Here is a 23370-nt window from a genome sequence, read left to right as displayed (position 1 = left end):
CAATACAAATTTCACTCCTCTGAAAGAGTGGTCAGGCAGTGGAATGGGCTGCCCAGGGAGGTGGTGGAGTCACCAACCCTGGAGGTGTTCATGGAACACTTGGATGCTGTGCTGAGAGGCATGGTTTAGTGAGAGCTGTTGGTGATGGGTGGATGGTTGGTCTGGATGATCTTGTAGTTCTTCTCCAACCTCAGTGATTCTGTGAATGTCTATTATTTTCTTAGTGGTGCTCTGGTTGCTCCTCCCCTACTTTTCTCTTATCACTTCACTTTCCTTGTTCTTGTCCATCACCTTTCTTAGCTCTCTTTCTCCTCTTTAATCTGATTTTCTTAGCCTTTCATGTCTCTTGGATTCCCCTCCCCTTTCTCCTTAGCTTTAATACTGAAAGCCAATAGTTATGGTTTACAATTTTAAAGTATCAACTGTCAAATCTATTCCAGAAATGACCTCCAGAAAAAAAAAAAAAAAGCCTGCTTCATCATTATGAATATGAACAATTTTGTTCTTCAAACTACATTTAAAAAAAAAAAAAAAGCAAAACAGAATGAGAAACTACAAGTCATTAACAACGTTGTTAACTACTAGTTAATCTCATTTTTAAAAGAAGACTGAAGGAGTTTCTTTAAACACTAGCAAGTATGAGAAATCCAGGTATATAAGTTTAGGTAGACTTCCTTGCCATTGTCCTCCACTTCTTTCTAGCCATGCCCAGAAGGATCATTTTGAAGGAGGAAGAGAAGTTTAGTTTTCAAAGCTTACTTAATCATTTCCTTTTCCACTTCCATTGTAATCTTCAGCCTTTTCCTGAGACTGCAAAGATCAACAGAATGCTCACAGTATTCATTCAGTACTACGGGCTACAGTGTAATATTCTTTACCGGACACGTGAGGCCACGGTCTTACTTTCAATGGGCTACCCTGCAACTCTGGGAAAACAAAAACCAGAGGTATTTCTTCCCTAATAAAATACTTCTTAAGTAGAAGGAATACATTGGTTAAAAATGTGCAGAATCTTTCTGTCAGGGGGCCACAGAAGTGTGGACCTGTGCAGCTGTTTTCCACTTCAGCCTATTCCATTTTTGGGGAAGTATATTGGCTTCATAAAAGTGAGGCAAAAATCATTCTCTGGCCAAGGCCTTGGCACAGGAGGCTCTTCTATTATTAACAGTCACTGTGATATTAACATCTTGAAGACAACTAGTGCTCTGCAAAATTAAGTGTATAGGTAGGGGAAGATTCAACTGAAAAACAGTTGCTCTGAGAGTGCCATTTGAAAAGGTGCCAGGAGTAAATCACCACTTACCCAAAGAAGAACAGAAGCGAGTGCTTGAGCCTGATTGAGATTCCACACAAGGCCTGTGTCATACATTTCATTCAATAAGACAATCAAGATGATTAGGGAGTGTAGGAAAAGCTCATTAATGGCTATAGCAGACATTGAGTCAGCCTTTCATTTATCGCAAGCGTATCCGGATAGTTTTCATTTACTGGATTTTTTATTTAAAGAAGTGAAATTCATGCAGGCAGACACAAGTCTGCATGTCATACTGCTTCTTGTTCATGCCCAAAAGCTGCCAGCAAGTTCACTGAAGTGATACTGGCAAAAACTAACAAGTGCTCTACAATCTGCATGCTTCCTTTAGTTAGTTGCTTTACTTCAGGTACTTAAGATCAGCGTAAGGATAAAATCCCTCGCTAAATTCTTAAGATGCAGAACAGAACCCCAAAGCTATAATTGATGACAATACTCCAGAGTATGCCTTTAGCTTCAAGGACAGACAAATAGAGCATGCTAATCACTGGGACTTTGGAAGAAGAGTTACAAAACGCAAAGAAAATATGATGGGAATGCATGCGATTGGCAACAATTGTGGCTGAGACTGCAAAGCAGCACCCTTTAACGAGAACAACGTGGAGTGCGAATTGCTATTCTGCCCATTTGAACCAAACAACAGTACTAGCTCTATTTACAGTTACTAGTAAGTACAGAATCCACCTTTTCTACACAGTGCAGGTGGAAACAAAAGTGGGGTTTCTCATTTCATTGTATGTAGAGCAAGTTTCACTGTGTGTGCACACCTAAGCATTCTGTTCTGTGTATGTAACTGGAGCACAGGCACTATGGTTTCAAACAAGAGAAAGAAGGATGTTGGACAGCATTAGATCCACATAACAGAAAAATGCTGAGCAGATTTCCCCAGTCCTCAGTGACCACAGCAATACTACAAAATGGAAATGAAAAAGTTCAGTCAAAACCTGGAACCAACGTAACAAAGGTTCACCTGGCCAACTCCAAGTCTTCACTCCTCAAAAACCTGTATAAGCCCATGCTTAACACCAGAAAGCAGTAAAGGACCATACCAGAGCTAAATAAGTTTCCAGAATTTAAAATTAGAATGTATGCTAGAAGGTGCAACAAACAGCTCCACAAGCAGCTGCTGGTGCCTAGTAAGCATATCCAGCTCACTCTGTGTGCCTATATTAGAACACACAGGAACAGAAGAGTCAGTCCCAATGCCACAGCCGGACAGCAGGGCTCAAGAGAACCCTGAGCTTAGAGTGGGACATGGCACACTGATTCTACCCAACCAAAGAGTAGAGCCAGAGGAGAACATATGGGAAAGCCTCCCTTCTCTCCTGTCTGTGCACACCAAAGCTCCTCCTCAGCCCTCTAGACCTTTTACAAACCTCTCACCCACAGGGGTAACCCACTGCAGTCAGAGCACAAGCTGGCATTGCAGGAAGGGGCACTTAAAGGAACCATTGACAACTGAGATGACATTCTGGATTGCACCCCTGAAGAGGGAAGCCAAGACAGAAGCTGACTGGTAGCACATTCCATTATCACCTGGGCATATCACAGGCCCTAAATTCAGTGTAATTCACCCGGGGGAGGAAATAGGAGTAAAGAACCATAAAAATCTGTACAGCACAAGAGGCATGGCAGTATATTACAAGAGTCACTCTTCTTGGAAGCTCTGTATCTCCTCATGGTGGAATGGGAGTGTTTTGTTTTTGTTTTTCTTTCCATTAGAAGATGACCTTTGCTCTAAGTAGAGCCAACATCCACCAGCTTCCAAGGCTTGTGCTACCCTAACAGCAGCAGATACCTTCTGCTGCTCCAGACTCCTTATTTAATCAAGCATTCATAAATCAAAAGCAGACAAAACTGATTCAACATTTGGGTGAGAACTGGAAGCAGCTGAAGAGTGACCTAGACTGAGTCAGCGCCTGATAGAGTTTCAAACCATTCAATAGGAAATACAGTGGAGTTCATTGTTGCATTACTCCCTGCCTTCCCCTCTACCCCCCTCCAAAAAAGCAAGAGGTTCTTAATTGCAAGTGCATTGCTATGAAAACACCACTAAATACCAAATGAAAGATATACACAAACATATTTCTTTTGGAAACAAACCAAATGAACATCTGGTCGCCTGGTTATCTGAAGAAAAAAATCCAGAGGATAATGACAGCACCATTAGATGCACCAATGTAATTAATGCTATGTTTCAATGGGCTTAAACACATAAAGTGCTGAATACTGATGTTAGGTGCACCCACAGATCCCACCTACTTCAGTGAAGAGTGAACCATGATAACTGGGAAGATAGTCCAGGGAAAGGATGACGCACTGCTGATAAGCATTCAATGTTAGCTGGAGTCAGATAGCAGGACACAACAGAAGGACAGTAGGTCTGACTCTACGCTGTATTTAAACCAATGTTTTAAAATGATCAATAATGGCTTTTAAAAATGAATTCTGCAGATGGACATCATAAACACATGATAATTCCCTTATGAAGCATCCAAATGAGCCATCTAGACAATAAACTACGAAAGCAAGTGTTTTCCCCAGCTCAGCAAAAGCAATACTGAGAACATACAGATAGGTGCTTTATTACGGAGATGCACCTGAAAAGCCATTTGATGATACACTAAAAGCCAATTCTAGCCCTCTAAACCCAAAAGGCACACTCTTTCCACGAGATGCAAAGAGACACTGTAGAAAAAAAACAACACTTGGCCATCTTTTGTCATAGCTCACTAAAAAACAAGCCTTTCTACATGATCAGACCTTGTTTGTCCTCCTAGAGCCACCACAAAATGCACATTGCTGGCTAACTGAAGTAGGCAGCAATGCAATCATGTGTCTTCCTGCCTCATCCAGATCAAATTTATGCCAATAGCACATTGATCAGATATTAACTATCTAGAAACCACAACCTGCATTGTCAGACAGCTGCGTAACACAGCCAGGTGATCTTAGACATACTTGATTGTACCTGCATAAAATCTCCAGCATCTATGGAACGTGCCTCATAGATGTGCTGAATCCTGAAACTCAGGAAAACATACCTGTCTTTCGCCAATCACTTTTCAAAACAGATTTTTGATAATATTACAGTTGTGGATAGCTTCCCACATTGCCAAAAATGGCGCAGCTAATCAAATTAAAGTTTTCTAAGTGTTCAGAATAGTGTATGGAGTGCAATCTTCCCACATCTAAAAATCAAAATAGCTTATTTTGTTATGTAGGAGTCAACTGAATGCGCCGTTGTGTCACTCATCACAAAATTCAGAGGAATTATAGCTAAGTGATTTGCAGAATCTATACTTAGAGACTCTTACTCCCGAATACTTAAAACTCTAGATCTGTTGTTAAACTATTCTTAAAAGGATTGTCAAATATGCCCACATGTAAAATATGATAATCCGATGTTAATTCTCCTCTTTACCACTCCGTAGATGCCTGGGAACAAGCCATTGTACGTCTTAAGCTTGCTTGAGTTTGCCTACATTTGTATTCATTAACCAGACTCTTAGTGGGAACACTTAGAAGCCCATGACTTTTCTGATAGATGCATACGTACACTGACTGGCTGCATTATTTATCTGTGCGCGTGTCCATCTATCCGCCTCCACTCCTGCCTGCATTCAGATCTATACGTGCCTCTGTGCATTTACGTCTTTCACCATTCTCAAGTCATTCAGCCTACTTTTCTGGCACCGGCTCTGGGAAACTATTGCTTTAACTAATGCCCTCATGACTGAAAAATAGGAAAAAAAGAGCTCAATGCAGATAGGCAGGAAGCAAGGCAGAAAAAGTAGAATAGACAGATGGAGGTGTAAAAAAAGGGACGCATTTATGCTAAATTTGGGAAAAATAAAAGGATTAAAGGGATGTCACAGACTAGATGATTTAAGAAGGGGATTTCTTATGAAGCGGGGATATTTCTCCTGTAGAATAGAAATCTATCATGTATTCTAACCAGGGTTAATTCTAACATCTAGAACAAATCTAAATCTTAAAACCAAGATTAAGAGTTGGCTAGTGCCATTTATTATATCTGTCAACTGTTTAACAAACCAGGGAGGAAATATGTTATGTTTGGATTCAGCCAATACAATAACAATATTTATAGGCTGCCTTGGGAGCAATAATAATTTTACATGGGTTTTAGTATTCAACAGAGTATTTACAGGGATTTGAATTACTGTAGCATGTTCAGATTGTTTCTTCCATCCTCTTTCAGAGATCCTGGATTAAAGAGCCAAATCTCCCTTCTCCCTTCCGCCAGTCTACTACACGAACTGTGTACGTGTAGGGCTATCACAAACAGCACAGCAACTTGTTCTCTAAATCTGCTGAGCTAAACATTCCGTCTTGGATTCCCACTCAGCTGAGAAGATTCATACCTCAGACCCAATACCTGATCACTACGCTGGTCTCACCTAAGGATACTGTCCCAGTGCTTCTGTCCCCAAGGAGTCTGAAAGCTTACAGAGCAATAAGGTTTAACAACAGAAACTCAGTGATCCTGGTGAGATCAAGAGACCATGCTTGCCTTATGTTCAAATCAGTGAGAGCTCTGCTCCTAATGTGCAAAGTATTTCTGAGAGAAACACTTACCCACCCCCAGAGCTACTGCTCTGCCCCTGCTTCATCCCAAGGCACATGCAGCACACAGTGAACACTCAAACTTATGCAAAAGGACTGTGCTGTTACATGATAGCTTTTATCTGATGCCATGCCTACCTAACACATCCGTCTAAACCGCTAGTGCTACTAGCATAAACATCTTAGAAAACAGGAGTTATCTGTTACTAAGTAAATAGTTCTTTCCTTCTCCAAATGTCAGGTTTAAGTAAAAGATGCAGGCTGAGCCACACGTGCTGAATGAGATGTCTTAGCTTAGATTGTCAAACTTGCCACCCAGTTCCCTCACAACTTGGAAGAGTCACTCAATTCTGCAGTAATCCCTGCATGTGGAAATGCCCCTGGATGGTACTGTAACAGCAGGAATGCTAGATTTGCTGTACAGTTCTCCTCATTGTAGAGCAAAAAAGGGATGAAATTTGCTCAGGCAGTGGCTGCATTTGCTAGAGGGCATTGCACATCTAATACCTGGAAGAAAAGCAGACAAAATCTATAAAACTGCAGGAAGTTGAGTGTAATGATAGCGACTGTGGTGACGTTAAGGAGAAAATGCCAGTATAACTACCTACACAGCACGAACGCAAAGGGGGAATCTACAGTGTTTACAGCTGTTCATCAACCGGCAAAGCCTCACTGCACTCCAGCTGGCAGAGAAACAATTCCTTTCTCGTGATTCTTTTATTACTTGGATTTAGCTGAGTATACCAACCTTTCAGCCTGATGAAGGTGCAAGACTGGGAACACTGGCATATTTTTGTGAGTATAATTCATTTTTTGGTTCTGGTTGGAAAGCAGCACAGTGCAATATCACTGCTGGGTGAGCACCTGGAGTTAGAAAAAACACTGGTTTGCTCATAGGGCCCAAAAGCACAAAGTGTTTCCTAGAAGGAGATTTTTAAAAAGGAGAATTCATTAAAAAATAAAATGCTCCTGAGCACATCATAATGACTAAAAAAACCAGGCATGAAACTATGAGATCTGCTCCAAAAGTAATACCTCCTATTTCATCATGTCAGCAACAAACCTTCCCACAAATATTCCATTACATCCTGTTGCTGTGTGACAGATGGCAGCAGAGGGGCAGTCTGATAGAACGGCATCTGACATGGAAGTGCATGGGAAGCAAAGGTGTGTCACTGAATTCCTCCATGACAAAAAAACTGCACCAACATTGACTTCATCAATGCTTGCTGGATGCTTCTGGAGACCAAACTGGATGCGAATGCAGTGAGGCAGTGGGTGATGCCTTTCAGCAGTGCAAATTGCTACAAGCACAGTATGCAGGCTCTGTTCGTTGCTGGATAAAGTCCATAGGTAATGATGGTGACTGTATTGAAAAATGTGTCTTTCAGCTAAGAATGTGTCATTTCAAATAGTGTTATTGTGCTCCTTACATCTATTGTAATTTCCATGTAAATAAATAGGAGGCATTACTTTCAGAACAACCCTTGTATTCCTTCCAAACCAGATGTTGAAATACAAGAAAAAAAAACACCAAGAAATTGAACCCCTTGAGGATGCATTTCAGCTTTGTTTGTAGGACAAATGAAGGCTTAGCTCAAATGCTGTAGGGTTTGGTTCCTTAAAGCATTGAAATACAGAAGCTTATCCTGGTTTCTTTAAGTACTAAAATATGTAAAATGTCAATGGGAACAGAACAGGGAATGATACTGAAACCTTTTTCTTTGACATGGATTCATTTCAATTTACTGAAAAATGCCATTTGGAAAAGTTTTGATTTCAAGCTGTCAGAATATCCCATTTCATTTGCAAGCTATGCTTTGGCTGCAACTATTTTATCTGGTTTGGGTTTCGAGAAATGGTTCCCCATGACCCTCTTTTTAGCGTTCTGAAAACTCCACCACCATGAAACTCCGTCCAGAGAATATCTGTTCCTTGAGAAAAAGAACTTGAGGACTTGATTTTCTTAGCAGCACGCAGCATTCTGCTTTCCTACAACAAAATCGTGTTCACACACAGTCTTATCCACACATTCCAAGAACTGCATTTTTTCCTTCTTCTAATGTGCTTTTCTGTCTTTCAAAACACAGCAAACACAAGAGGACTGAAACTCATCGGAATTGGTTTGTACAATCTACAAGTTCCTTGCCTTTCGTCACTGTTGACATTATGAGATGTGAAGCCCTGCTGGTGAATGACAGTAAAAGAGCAGCTATACAGAGCTCATATCTGTGAATTTGGAAATGCACTTGAGGACTTGATTCAAAGTGCTGCTCCAACCGTCCCCATTCCTGGTAAACAAGGCACAAAATGTTAAAGGGAATGGCACAATAGCAAGCACAACCAGGACTTCTTTTTTATACATCCTCCTTTCCAGGCGTTGCTGTTATCTGCCCCTAATTTATGCTAATTTCCCCCCTCCCCCCCCCCTTTCCACACACATTTTTATATATCTTACAGTTTGGCAGTTTGATACTTCTGTTATGGATTATGTATTGTCTGTCTCCTTTTACACTTCACTCTTTCAGTGCCTGTGTCTGCTACTACAAGTCTACAAGACATACACAGCAATAACCAAAGTAAAAGCAGGGACATGAATACTTCTGGTAATAAGTAACCTTGCAACATCAAGCTTCCAGAAAAAGACTCAATGGCCCCATATTTACTAGCATTAAGTCTCCATTACTCATTCCTCCAGGACAGCTATCAGGCACAACACATGGTATTTCTGCCAGAATGCACCAATACAAAATTGTGGCATTGCCCTCAACCTAACCATTTAAAGTATATGCTTGCCTTTATGCTCATCGGTTACACTAAGAACCTCGGCAAAGGAATCACCTTGGTAATGCTTCAAAACACATCATAAGTATTCATTTCAGGAAAAAAAAAAAAAAAATAATATTAAGAATAAATCAATCCCTAATGTTGTACAGAGCCAGCCTGGTACACACTGTGATTCTCTAAAAGTAATGATAAAAGAACAGATTATTCCCCTCCCCCCCGCCACCCCCCCTCACTTTTTACAATAATCTCATGTAGTTTAAATTATCTACATCTATCAACCCCATACGCTGGTCAGGGCTGAAACTGTGTGGACCAAATCCACAGAAGTCAATTAGTTATGCCAATTTGCTCCAGCTGAGAATCGATTCTCAGTTGTCTTTACACTTCCCATAGAATATTCTGTAGGAAGCATCGCTTTAATGAAGCTCGGTCAGCATGTATGGGAAATGTCAACACGAAATTCCTCCTCACTGCCTTTTGGACTTCTGCAAACAGGTGTGTTTTGATATATTTGTTTTAATCCCCAGAAAACCCATTGGTTTTCTTTCAAATGGCAGACGAATTCAAAGTATGTTTGAGGAAACAGCTCCAATGTCTGAGACACAGTATTAGCACCCTCCTCCCTTTCCTTTGGCAGAATTTCCCAAATATGCAATTAAATCATTAGAAATGCTCCTGCCCAGATGCAGCCAATGTGGAATCATCACAAGTAATAAAGCAAACAAAAGAAAGATCACAAAATACATTAACTCTTACTAGCCGTGCATTAGCATTTTTAATAACTATCTCGTAACCATTTAGTCCAACAAGTAAATAAAACCTGTTTATTTGGTTATTTATTCTAAAATAACGCAACCTTTTTTATTTGCCCTTGTTATGAGCTCACTAATGTTAAAGGCACCGCTACCATCAGTTAAGTAATTATCATAGGATAAAAGCCTTCACCGTGAAAAAGTTTTGTTTGAAAAAGCATGAACTGCGATTCTCATTGATAGCTTTCACTGAGTGCAGGATTCAGTACATTGCAGCACAAAGGCCTAGATTATCTCCCTCTGTTAAAGGCTTAAAATTCTACAACCAGACCATGCCAGTTACCAGTATCAGATTATGATAACAAGATCATGTTCAGTTATAAAAACAAGTGTCTAAACTTTTCTCATGTCACTTTCTATCTAAGTCCCATTGCTAGTGGTGAAAGGACCCATCTGAATGTGTGTAGAAGCTCATTTTAAAGCTAGCTCTTTGAACTGGATTCATGGGGTATTTGCATAAGAAGATTTGGGTAAAAAGAATGGGCTGGTGCTGCATCTGCCCATTAATATGCCTGCTAATTCAGCACATTGTAAGCCTATTGATGTATCACAAAAGGCTCAAATTCAAGGACAGTTATCCTATTGCCATTGTTAGGGTTTGAATTCAAGTAATATGTTCACTATAGGAATACAGTTGTTACAATTAGATATTTTTCTATAATGGTATAAAGAACCAACGACAATCAGAATTACAATAACACTGATAAAACTTTGGAATTCATGAATTCTATTATTTTAAAAAGATGCAGGTGCCGATTAATTTTGCTGTGCATAATACTTGTATCTAGAGTACTGGAATACTTAAAGACAGGCAGCAAACTGCAGCAACGTAACCTACCAAAGCAAGCACTCACCCTTCAATGCTGATGCATGTTTATCTTGCTTACAAGAGTTTTAATAAAAAATTAAAACACTAAGCCGAGCTTCAACAGAGCAGAAGGACCCTACACAACGAGCAGGTTTCATAAGCAGGATTAGAAAGATGCAAAAGCATTGCTGGTGCTACCAGGGGATATCCTACACAGGGTGTTTTTATGGTGAATGCAAACTGGGTGAAAACACTGCACACACTATAGGAAAAAGGGCAGAGTTGGGAACTTGCACATGAGGTTGGGGCAGCCCAACACTAAGCTGGTAGCAACAGAAAACTGAAGGAGAGAACCAAAGGAAACGCACACAGAGACCTGCATGTTAAGCCTAGCTAAACTTAGTCCTTCCATGGTGCCGGGCTTATGCCTGACACTACAGCACAGGCCCCGTGAGGGGAGATGGCAGAAGAAACGTGAGCAATAAGAGCAATTCCCCATGCTGGCAGCCGAGGCCTGGGCCCAGTGCGGCTCCTTTGTGCCGTGCTCCCACACTGCCGCGCTGACACGGGGCGGCCCAGCGCAGGGATGGGGCACGGCGGCATTTTTCTCACTCCGCATCCCTCAGAGAAGACATCAAAAGAGCAGAGAGATGTGCTCTTTGTTTTGTTTGGTCTCTGACTCTCAACATGTGGTTTCGCAGGCCCAAACATCGGCACCTTTTAACCTATTCTGTTCAGCTTAGGCCTTGGCTTCATTTGAGCATTAGGGAAACTATAGTAACCAATAATCTGCCTGTCCCTGAATAGAAACTATGTACCTTGTCACACAAGAGCCCGAGGATCACCATTCGAGACAAGTTCCTTTACAGGCCCTCGGCTTTCTTTGCTGGGGCCCGGCCTGTCTCTGTGAAAAGGTGTCAAAACCCTTCGCCTCTTTGCAATGGGTGATCTGTGTTAATGTTAATTTATATTTAACAAACAGGATATTGTCCCTCAGAATGTATAAGTATTTGATTATCTATTACAAATGTTTTCATCAAGTCATAAACGAGGGCCCTTGACAAAAGGTCTTCCAGGAGCACTGGGAGGAGGGCTGGTGGGTGTCACGGTGTGCCGGGCTGCCTGCCCACCCAGTGCAGGTGATGGCACAGATCTGTGCCCAAACACCAGGTGGAGATGTGACCGTGACTAAGCTGCAAAACAGAACTTTGAGAGTTGCCAGTTTTATGCATGTATGTATTTTGGTCGCGATCTGATCTCCCGCTTAATGAGCCTCCCCCCAGGCACCAGGAAAATGTTATCACCGGTCCCATTTTTCACTCAATTTCTAATCCTGTGCTGCACTGTCTTGTTATTAGCAGGAAAAACAACAACAACAACTCCGTATATCATGTAGATCAGAGCCAGGAAAGAAAGGAACAAATGTCAAGGGTTTGAAGAAGCGATTCACATCCAGCTTCATTTCATCTCTGTCACTCTCTCCTGACTATGTCTTGCAACAGCTGACTGCTAACATATTTCCCTCCAGAGAAAGTGACATTTTTGCTTTCTTTATAACATTAATAGGAAGGGGAGCTAAACTGTTAATGTTGCACCAAAACAGCGCACTGCAAATCGAGGTATTTGATATGAAACTTCAGACCTTCTGCATTAAGCTCTTACACTGTGACCTGACATAAACTGGCAACTGGCAGCCGTCTGCTTTTGGCAGCTTGGCATATTTGGTCATTTATTGGGTGCATGTGAAGATCAAATGGGTTAAGATTCTTCTCCTTAAACAGCAGGGAAAAGAACATCAAAAAGGTGTAAATTTCATTTCCCCAGTTTTGATTAAGTCAAGCATGAAATGAAATGTAATACTCTCAAGTGGCAAGGGTTTATACTATTGATGTTGTTACTTCTGCTTCACAAAGCCCAATCAGCCGACAGCGAGTTGAACAAGCTAACAGAGTTTTAGGGTGGCCAGATGGAGGGTTTTTACTATGGTTGAAAAGACAGCTTAGTGCTTGCCTCTTCAAGCCAAGTCAATGCCAACTGTGTGAAATCCTGGCCATTCTAACCCCTTTTTTTTTTCCCCTTCCCTCCTCTCAATGCTGGTGGCTAGCACCATACAGGCCTGATAAAAGCAATCCCTTCAGCAAAACAATGTGCTGAATGAATATTTTCTGTCAGAAGCGTTGTTTATCTTCCCCCAAAGCACAGAGATTTCTGTATTCACTATTCAGATCAATCACATTACAGTATTTTCCCCATTAACTGAAATACATCTCATTTAAATGTTATCTGAAAGAAGCCCTCGCAAGAATGCGTTCGTTTCTCTGAGATTAGAACATTATTTGCTTTAAGTAGTGTGGTAAAGCAAAACTCTACTCATGTGCCACAGAAATAAAGATTTAAAACTGTACCTTGTTCATCCATTAAGTGATACCAGAGTTAATTCAGAACACAGCAAGATGCACAATGAGAAACTCTTTAGATCTAGGATACAAAAGTAACAGGTCTTAAATTGAGTGTGGTCTTACTTCGTTAGGAAATTTGTCCCTTTTTTATAGGTGCTTTTTCAGGCCCCTTGTTCCCACTACATTCTCAAATTTAATGCTCTTGCCACTATACAGCTGGACTAGAATAGAGTGGCTTTAGTAAAGACTTAATAGAATCTTTAATGCTTCTAACAATCCACTCCCATTGAACTGCATTAAGTAGATATTATGGAAGGACAAAGAGCTAAATAGCTCAACATCAACCTCATTAGGCATGCAGGCAGGCCTTGAACCATTTTATGGGCAAGCCTATTGTTAGAACACTCACCAGGTTAGCTTTAAATTGCAAATGATACCCTGAAAGGGGAAGAGAAGTTTTGGAGAATGGCCTCACAGAAAGAAAATCATTTTAGGCTATAAGAAAATGAAAGGCATTGTTAAAATTGCTCTGACCGTAGCAAATGAAATACATCATGGACTTGAGAGGCTGAATGCTACACTTGAGGGTTTTTTGTCGCCTTTTTTCCATTCCCCTTGCCGTTCAAGAATGTGGTATACATCAGAATATAAACAATACACAATCTGAAGGACTCAATAAGGGTGGCTCAACCTACTATCATTTGTCTGCAGTTAAACATATGATAAGAGGACAATAATTAACTGGATGGGAAAAAACAATGAAAATATCCCCTTTGATTAAACGGCAAAGCATGAAGAATGCTATGCAGAAAAACTTACCAGCATTACAGTTCTTCATCAGTAAGGACTCATTTAGACCAGTTTAAGCCTCAGCACTTGAGTGTTCGAGAATACTTTAAAATAATAATGAAAAAAAAGTCTCCCAAGAATTGTTGGCAACTGCAAAGTGCTTTAACAACTGACATTATGATGTTGCAAGTCTGGGAACGTATTCCCAAGCAGAGCCCTTCTCTGTCACCTTAGTGGATGAATAATTGTGCCTTTGCATATTCCTTGTCATAAATGGCAGGAATGAAGGGACCCTAAGGACCGCACTGGCAGAATTGGTGCCGTACAAGCAGAGTAAATTAAAACAAGGATTAGAGCAAGTATGATTGGGGATGACAAGCAGGGCAGTTGTCGCCACACAACGTGCCTCTTTGCCCATATGGTCCGTACCAAGCTTACACAGCACAAACCCTCTAACATAGATTCTTATTTAAGCATTCCTTCTTGATCAGGACAAAAAGTCCTTAAAGCTTCATGTAACAGGAGAAAATCAGAGTTTCATTCACACACACAGGCAGCAGCCTCAAGCACTATTATTTATGAAGATTTACATGCAACTGCCCAGTCTTTTCATTAAATTAAAACACACAAAAAAGCCCATAAATGTGAAAAAAATTGAACCAACAGCCCACACAGATAAGCATTAAGCATGGCTTTTATTGAATGTAAGAATGAATTAAATGATAGTTATATTAAAAAAATTAAAAATAAAAATGAGACACTTAAGGTAATTCAGAGCTTCCTTCCCAAGCACACATTTGCAGTACACACAGAACTCAGGGTCATTTTTAACTACCAGTAAGTGATAACAGAAGTACAGAAGGAGCTCAAAAGAACACGAGATTCACGCAGGGAAATGTTTGGCTGATCACATTCATGCTACTATAAGCAAAGAACAGAAGAGCAGGGCAGTTTTCTTCAGCTCATAGGAGTAGAAAAGAGCAACTCTGTCACTAAACCATTGTGCCATCTCACATGACACATGTCATTTTCTGGGCTTCAGTTCCTCTATTTACAAGGGAAATAGTACACATCATAAAGACACTTGTTATAATTCTCCCAAAAACATAAACATAACAGATGCTCCCCACACCACCGGCACATTTACCTTTCGCTATAGGATCACATCACCAGCCTTAATTTTCAGACAGACATTTAAATTCTACAGATGCCTGGGAACAATCTCAAGTCCTAGAGAAGAGTTTTGCCTATAGCAAGATACAAACGTGTCAATGCTTTCTCAGTACTGCAACATGCTATTCAGATAGCAGCACAAAAACAGAAGTGCAAGATCGTCTAGGTAAGTTTTGCCCCTTCCTGCTCTGTAGTACAGCTCTGCCTGATCACAAACCAGCATCAGGTTTTACTCCCCGCCTGATCTCTTTTTCTCAGCCAGAACAGCCAGTTCTGCAGTAGTAATGAATCTCGGAAAGCTGCCACAAACGGATCAGCACACAGAACACTGCATTAAGTGCAACCAGCAAAAACATTGGCAGTTAGAACATGACAGGTGCCTCTGGGAATCACCCAAGAGTTCCTGTTAAACTAGATAGAGATTCCTTGTAGAAACCCTTAGGCCTTTAGGTAAGAGAATCACAATCCCAAACAGAGATCTTACTAAATTGTTCCAACTAGAGCTCATCACAGATGTGAGCAAAGGAAGCGTCCACACGCACTGCATTATTACTGGGCTCTACCTACACAGTACCAAGATTGCACACCACAGTCAAGCTCTCCTTATACTTTGGGCCTTCAGAATACTACTGTGTCATAATAGCAAATGTGCTACTCCTCCTATCAGCTGCTGCAGAACAGCGCAAGATCCTTAAATGTTACAGCTCTCTCAGCAGGCAGACAACTCTGAACCTCTGTCAACAAATGCAGTCCCTAATAAGCCTATGTATGGGAAGTTCTTTGGTCAGCTTTGATAAGTCTATTACAGTAACATAAAAGATGCCCAGTTCTAATGGTGTAAGTTCAGATCATTTAGCAATAACACATCTCAAAGATCAAAACAAAATGACTTAGTAAACAGTCCAAGACAGCTCCTTCCCATGGAAACAGCTGTCTGAACTGAGATTTGGCCATTATGCTCCACATAACATGCCCGAGGCATCCAAGAACTGCCAGCATTTGAACTCCTTCAGAATCAATTTGTCAACCTCTTTTTGGCTTGGATTATTTGCAAACAGTAACTTGAGCATCATAAGTAACAATGAACAAGCCTAAAATCTCAAGTTCAGCAGGAGTTGCTTCACATGGGTATGTAAGGTTTTATTACATGCATTTGCTTTTCAGTAATTTCACATCTGAAATGACTTTTTTTTTTTTTAAGCTATTATTTTCTTAACTACATCCTCTGCATATAGACATCTTCTGAGGACCAGCTAAAATTTGAGAGTCAATCCTGAAAGCTGGCAGGTGAAAACCACAACTATGACTCTGCTCAGTGGCAAACAAAAATCAGAAGTAGGCTGAACAAGTACATCTGGCTTCAGGCATAAAAGCTGAGTAAACAGCATTCAGAAGCAAGTTGTATTCAGAAGCCTACTTGAGTCCAAAACTTGTTTGAAGGCTAAAAAGATATGTTCATCCATTGAGCTAAGGACCTTCCAAAGTAGTGAAGTTGAGGACAAGGATAGGACACAAAAGGTACAGTCTGTTATATCCATAGCTTACTAATAATGCCATTTTATTTTCTCCATTCCTAGATCCCACACATGTTTATTACAGAACCTAATGCTGGAAAAGAGCACACTAAAAGCTGGAAGCACCAAAGTTGTGTGAGCTGCTCACCTGTCAGGTCTTTCATAGTCTTTCCCAACTCTAAAGCACACTGGACTAGGTCCCTTCCCTAAAGGAATTCCCAGATTCTTGCTTCTCTGGCATGACTTTCTCTTGGTGTGTAACTACTGATGCAGTGCTAAAGAGGATCATATTAACCTATACCTTAACTTCAGTAGCACCTAAAAATTACAGGTGGATGTGCTAGGAAACTTGTACAACTGACAGATACTACTGCATTTAGCTCATTTTCTCAGTCCAAGAGACTTCTGATTTCTTTCTGATATTAAGAGCCATTTCAGTTTGACTATGCTTTATCAATTATACATTGCTACCAAAATTTTCATGGCTTTAGGGGAAAGGAGAAAGTAAACCCAGACTTGGCTATTATTTGGGTGGATGTATTCATATTTATTAGGATCGCTGGAGACCTCTTGGTTCACATCTGAGTTTTGATAATCATGGGACAAACCAGAAAATACACATACCCTATGTTATGAATACCAGTGACCCTTGCATCACTAACCACAGACACATTTCACGTTGCAGTTTCAGCTACCCACAACAGGATTTAGACATCAATCCACAGGTGAACAGAAAAGAATAGTCTAGAGTGAGGTCCAGTACTTAGGTCATGGAGACGTGGGACACCCAGTTCAAACCCCTGCCGTGGGGAATTTAAGTTAGTTACCTCTCGGTCATTTAGGCCAAGATTCACAAATGTATTTAGAAATACACTGCTCTTATGCTCCTGACTCCCAGTGAAAATAAGAAAGACCTCTAAGAACAGGTATAAATCAATCTTAGCAGGAAGGTTTTGGACAGCTACTCAAGCTTTCACATTGCGTACAATTTCCTGTCTGTTTACATAGAGAATTATTGACAACTCATGAAGAGAAATCCAATGAAGTAAATGTGAAGGACTTCCTGTTTCAGTCTTCTCACTTAAATTCTAGGCTGAGGCTACAAAATTAAATCAATAGATTACACGCTCAAGGATATTTCATATGAAGTGACTTCTGCTCAATCTGATCTAATCTGCACTGAAATGTAAAACAATCAGTCTCTGAGAACTCTGAAGCATCACCAGTTCCATTGACTTTGTATTACTTAACATTTTAAATGTATTTGAGAGTAAGCCAAGATAACTTAAGCAAAAGGAGGACATCAGACTTAATGGCAAGGTGATGGCACAGCACAAACCTTCAGAATCATTATTACAGCTCTGATTTTAGGTGCGGTTTCCCCTCTGCACTCCTCTCATCCATCCCTCAAGATTAAATATTTCTTCAGTAGGCTTCATACCACAGGTATCACACTGCAGACGTGCCCACCTGATGTTCTGAAATCCTGTTGCCACAATTCCTCTGAAAACAGGTGAGCTGTGTCTGAAGAGAACCAGCAATGTTCCACTGCTGTGAAAGCACATCTCTGCAAGTGGTTACCTTAAACACAAGAACCCCATAAATCTGAAAATGTCTGTGTCTGGGGGTTTGGACCCTAAGTGAACTTCCACTGCATTACAACTGAGTTCAGGGTAAAGGCAAAACCTTCCAACTGGCTTCCCCATATCACCAAGAGACAGAGCCCGCACCCCTCAGCACTGCAAATTCATTAGTAAGGTTCTTAATGTTCCACTTATTCCTAGCAGACTTACAAAACATGCACGTCCATTGCTTTGCTTTTCAACACTTCCACTGACTCAAAACAAAACCACAGACATTGATGAGCCTGAAAATAAGGAGAAACTAGAAGACAGATAGAGCCTTTTCTTTCATGGAATGGAGGCAAAGAGACTGCATTGCAGCATTCAAGTGATCTTTTTCCTCATTAAACAAAGGTATCACCCATTTACTCAAAAACAAACATCATAAAATAGGAGGTATTACTTCTGGAGCAGCCCTCATATAAATAAAAACACGTCATAATTGTAGCTTATTTGTTCCAATTGGGACTGAATGTTACAGAGGGAAGTTGTAGAGTTGAGTTTCTTAGCAGAGATGAAGATAACTCCTATCATTATTAAAAGATAAACATGTACGTACCGAAAAAACTAATTAAATTTTGTTGAGTTATCAGGAAGTCCCTTATGAACATCCTCTGGAGTAAGCCCTAATGTAAAGAGATCTCAATTTTGTGGTTAAATAATTTGAAGAGATTAATTAGTAAAGAATAAGCATTAAAAACAATTATGTGAAGATAAAAGTAACATTATTATTATTTACATCTACCAGTTTTCTAACTCTACCTTATGGAAGAAAAAAAAAAAAAGAAAAAAAAAAGCTTTCCCCTATATAAAGATGCTATTAGCAAGAAGGTTCTCTGAATTATTTGTAAATACTCATTAGCTGTATGGTAGAAACACACAATGTTCCGAGATGAAAACTTACCTCTACCCCAGATTTACATAAAGGATTAAGCTCCTTCCAGTTCAGAACTACTTTTTCAATCTCAACTCGGGAGAACTGATCTTTATCCCGAATTTCTTTTTGTTCCTCTGGAAGTTCACTTTAATCCAGCTTGCTTAATTTTCACCTTCTCCCTAAACCTTCTAGGCTTGTTACATGATAGCTAAGGATCATTATCCACCCAGGCTGAGGGGGTTTTCCCTTCATTAATTTCTCTAAGAAGATTACCAGTGCTTGTTTGTTGTTGTTTAAGCAAATGATTTCCCTAAGCTCTTTGTTTTTCCAACTGGTTTACACTTTAATGCCCTTGATTGAATTTCAAACAAGAGATCAACTTGACCAACCAACTCTGTTTCGGGGGAGACCAAAAGACACCGAGGAAGAACGAACTTTATGCAAACTACTTAGGCAAGAAGAGTGCTTAAAAACTTATTCAACCATTTAGTCAGAGATGCATCATAATTAGCATATCATTCAGGACTTGTTTAGTTTTTAAAGTCAAGGTGACTTTCCTTAGAGATAAAATTCTCTAATTACAATAGAAGCGTGTGTCACATTTAATAGTGGTTGTTTTGGTGTGCTGTTTTTTCCCCCCACTGGTTCAGTTCTACATTTCTCCCTCCCCTCTAAACATCTCATTGGAAAGGGGTGACATCTGCTCATTGAGAAGCAATAGAACAAACCACACAAAGACTGGATGTTCACTGTTTGCAGTGTGAGTAACAATCCTGCTCAAGCAGTCATTTTTAAAAATCACACATTCAGGACAACTAAGTGATTTAGTCTCACCTTAGCTTTTAGGTGAATAAATACAGCATTTAAACACTACAGAGCTTGCAATGAATTCTGTGTGCTCACACAAATTTGTACAAGTCAGTAAGGTGCACCACGTTTAACTAAGTACATACCCAGGTAACTACCTTTGCGTAGATGAGGTTATATCATTTTTAGATGGGCTGAGCACCTACCTCAACAAAACAGACCAGTCAACTTCAAATTCCATCACACTCTACTGATGGGTCCAGTTGTGCAATTTGTATTTATGGACTGCAGGATTTTATTTGCAGAGTTGCAAGCAGGCAAATACAACAAATTTAGGCCATTTCTGCAGGGCTACCATAAGCCTGCTTTAGATTCTTTGCATACCTACATTGCATAATATCAGAAATTGCAGGTTTTGCAGATTAACACAGGCATGAACACAAATAGACACATGAATGTGGTGTAGTTACATACATGTTCTTCCTACTTTAGCTAAAGTTAGACTACTTTCCCTACTGCTGGGCATTCGGCATTCTGGGATACCTGCTCTGGGTCAGAAATACAGTGAGCTCCTGAATTGCATTCTAAGTCTAAATTCTACAGAGCATAAAAACTGCAGCCAGTAACTAACTGAAAAGCAGAATATTTACCATAGGATTAAAGAGGCAAGTGCCAAGTAAGAGCCACCCTCTGATTTGTACCAGGTCCTGATCTTTGCACAGATAGTCGCCTGGTCTTTCTCCTATTCCTTTTCCGCAGAAAAAGGGAACACCCCATCAGTCTAAAAGGTAATGCTATTTAATTCATGACCCTTAGAAACCTGCAGATTCCCCTTCAGAACAGCAGCATCTTCAGCCAGGCTGCACCACACCTAAGGAAACACTGACCCAGAACAGCAACTTCCATACCGACAGTGCTAAGGAATCACCATCCACAGATGCTCAGGAAATAAACAGAAAGCTGTTATAGAAATCCTAGATCTTAATGACATGATACTCTTGCACCAGCCAATACGATAGAAGAAAATATAATGAATGCTAGTTACTATAACACTTAAAAAACAAGCAAACATAGGGAACAAAGTTATTAATGATATGACCTTACACAGTGCAGTTCATAAAAGGCCATATTAATATGGGCAGCCTATTTTAACTTTGCTAGCAACAAACAATACTAATGGATTCAACTGCTTCACACTATCTGTGTGCCATGAAAGCTTCCACCAACGCAGTTGTTTAGTTGCACGAGATCTCTTCCCCTTTTCTATTACATTAATTAAACGGAAGATACCACAATATTTCTCCACTTCGGTGTCACAAGGTAAATCAATAAACAGGTAATTATTAGTTAAAACCCAAGATATTCAATCTGGAGCATTAAGTTATTGATTTGACATTTATCCCACCATAAGTGTTTCCTTGTTAAGGGTTTCAATAACCTGCATGTAAAAATTTATTCCTTGAGATCCCTGTATTCTCAGCAATACTTGCAAACTTGTGACAGCTTGCAGCCATGCCATGCTCACACAACCAGGAGATGAGCAATGTCAGTTCTGAAACTGAAAGCTGGAAGAAAACTTACTTGTCTATTTCCAATGCCTGTTGGTTTTGGAAGCAATACATTCTCATGTATAAAAATCCAGTATTTAAATGAATAATTCTGAGAAACATGCTGTAATCCATTGTAATCTATGTATTGTAATTAATCCACTTTAAGTCGTGTTCAAACCATTCATATACATACACTTGCAACTGGTACAAACACCTATGTCACAACAAAAACCAATCGCAATTGATTTAGGAAGACAAAGCATGGACAAAATAAGCTTTATGACAACGTGTAGCATTTTAACAAAGTAAAAGTGTTCTTTTAGTAACATCCACATTTTAATGCATTTTTCCCCCAATCTCACCTTCTACTGTCAACACCATCAATTTCAGCAGTGCTCCTTCCCCCATCTCTTTCAACATCAAAACGCGGTCCTTCTAGTATCATTATTATCAACCTGAGCAAACTAAATGTGAAAAGGTGCCACTAATAGGACAGCTTTTGACATCACATCTTGAACCAGAATAAGCAAACAGGCAAGTCAAATCTTCAGGGTCAAGCTTTGAAGTCAATTTTCTGACCCGGGAAATCATGTTCTGTGACAGTGATGACAAACGGTGCACACATGCCTTGTATAAATATGTCTCTGAATGTTGCCTTACAAACATTCAGTCACCATCTCACTGTAGCCAACCAGGAACAGAAAAATGAGGAGTCTGCACCTAAAACATGGTGTCAAACAGTAGATGTTTAAATAAAACAAGCTCAAGTTTAAAATTACCTACTATTTGTAAGGTAAAAAAGAACAACAACCATCAAGAATAGAACAAAACATAGGTAATTAAAAAAGGGCCCAAATAAAACACACATACACCTAATTCTCAATTAACCTCTGACACCTAAAGAGATCCCGAGAACAACTTAACACACAGACAGTGCCTGCACCCTGTTTGGACCCCGATGCCTGAAGCATCTGGAGCAAAGCTTCCTAGGCACAGGACTGAAAAGTCATCGTTTATTGATTTCAAAATCTAACAGACTAATTATATATTTGTAGATGACTTGACAGATTCACAAACCCGCTATATGATTTTATAATGGAACATGCTCGCATTAATCTCCATCTATGGAGATAGCTGGAGGGGGCTGACCTTTATCTCATATTTAAAACACAAGCAATAACTGAAATTCATTTTCAATTTATTTTCCCATCATATAAAAAGAGGGAGAAAAGATTACTTTATTGAATCTCTTTAGCTGGTAAAAGGTTGGAGACGCACAGTCTTGATGCCTTCCAAGGAGCTATGGGGATGGTCTATAGGGAACAGACTTAATCGAATAAACTAATCTTTGCTGTGGAGATTAAGTAGATGGCTACAGCAGCAGAGTAACAGCAGAATGTAAAGTATCAGCAGCACCATCGGCTGCTGCAGAGGTGCTGTAGGCACTAGGAGAGCTTCCCTCTGTTGGGTCCGCCCTACAGATCCTGCAAATTTGGTAAACTTCATGGAAATTTAATAATGCCGCGGCATTGTGTCTGCCTGCTGAGCAAACAGCCTGCTGCTGCAAGGCACATCTGTGATAATTTAGAAGGGCTTTCTGCAAGATACAGTAACTGCTGCTACTCCAGCCTGAGGCCTTTAAGCTGAAGAGAGCATATAGGTGCACATCCTCAAGGTAAATACTATCTGGAGGTAAGGATGTGTTTCAAAGCTGCTCCTGACAGTCGGTAAAGTGCCTGACTTTGTAAGCACATCTTTGCAAACAGTCTTTGATTCCCTACGCCAATACACACATGAAGAACTGATTTAGGCTGGGCTAGAAACTGTCGTGACACATGACTAACATATTTCTGCACTTTTATGTTAGCTTAAATGAAACCTGGTTACTGCACCGAGTTTCTTGTTCCTCCTGTCTCTTCCATTTAGCACTCAAAGCTGGAAATCCCAACTAATTACAGGCTACGTTCCTGAGGAAATGGCAGGGATGGCACCCTCTCTCTGCAGCAAGCAGATTTTTATTATGGTTTAGAAGCAATCCAAAACACACACACTGTTCCTGTACTTTAGGCCTGGCAACGAAAAGGGAAGCAAACCCGAGCAGGGGCTAACCAGGTTTCAATGTACACAAAGAGCTTATTTAACAATCATGAAAAGAAACATTTCAGAAACAATTAACGCTGCCTTTGAAACCTGCAACTTGAAAGGAAACCACAGCAGCTCTGCCGGCTCCAGCAAGCAAGCTCCAAAGCAAGCAGAGCTCATCGATGGGGGTCAGCTGGGTTATGCAGGGCTACACAGGGACTGCAGCTCAAATGGGCCATCCCCAACATCCC

At 40.3% G+C, this 23370-nt stretch overlaps 1 protein-coding gene across 1 annotated transcript in view; it reads right to left on the bottom strand.

Moving 5' to 3' along the window:
* LOC107319205 (uncharacterized) overlaps positions 1–23370 on the bottom strand; it is a 224733-nt gene that overhangs the window by 62389 nt on the left and 138974 nt on the right. The gene's annotated exons all lie outside the window — the stretch shown is intronic.

Source organism: Coturnix japonica, chromosome 6 (assembly GCF_054131305.1).
Source record: "Coturnix japonica strain WE chromosome 6, WE-NBRP24, whole genome shotgun sequence".
NCBI classification, from domain to species: domain Eukaryota; kingdom Metazoa; phylum Chordata; class Aves; order Galliformes; family Phasianidae; genus Coturnix; species Coturnix japonica.
This window is presented reverse-complemented; position numbering and strand designations above follow the sequence as displayed.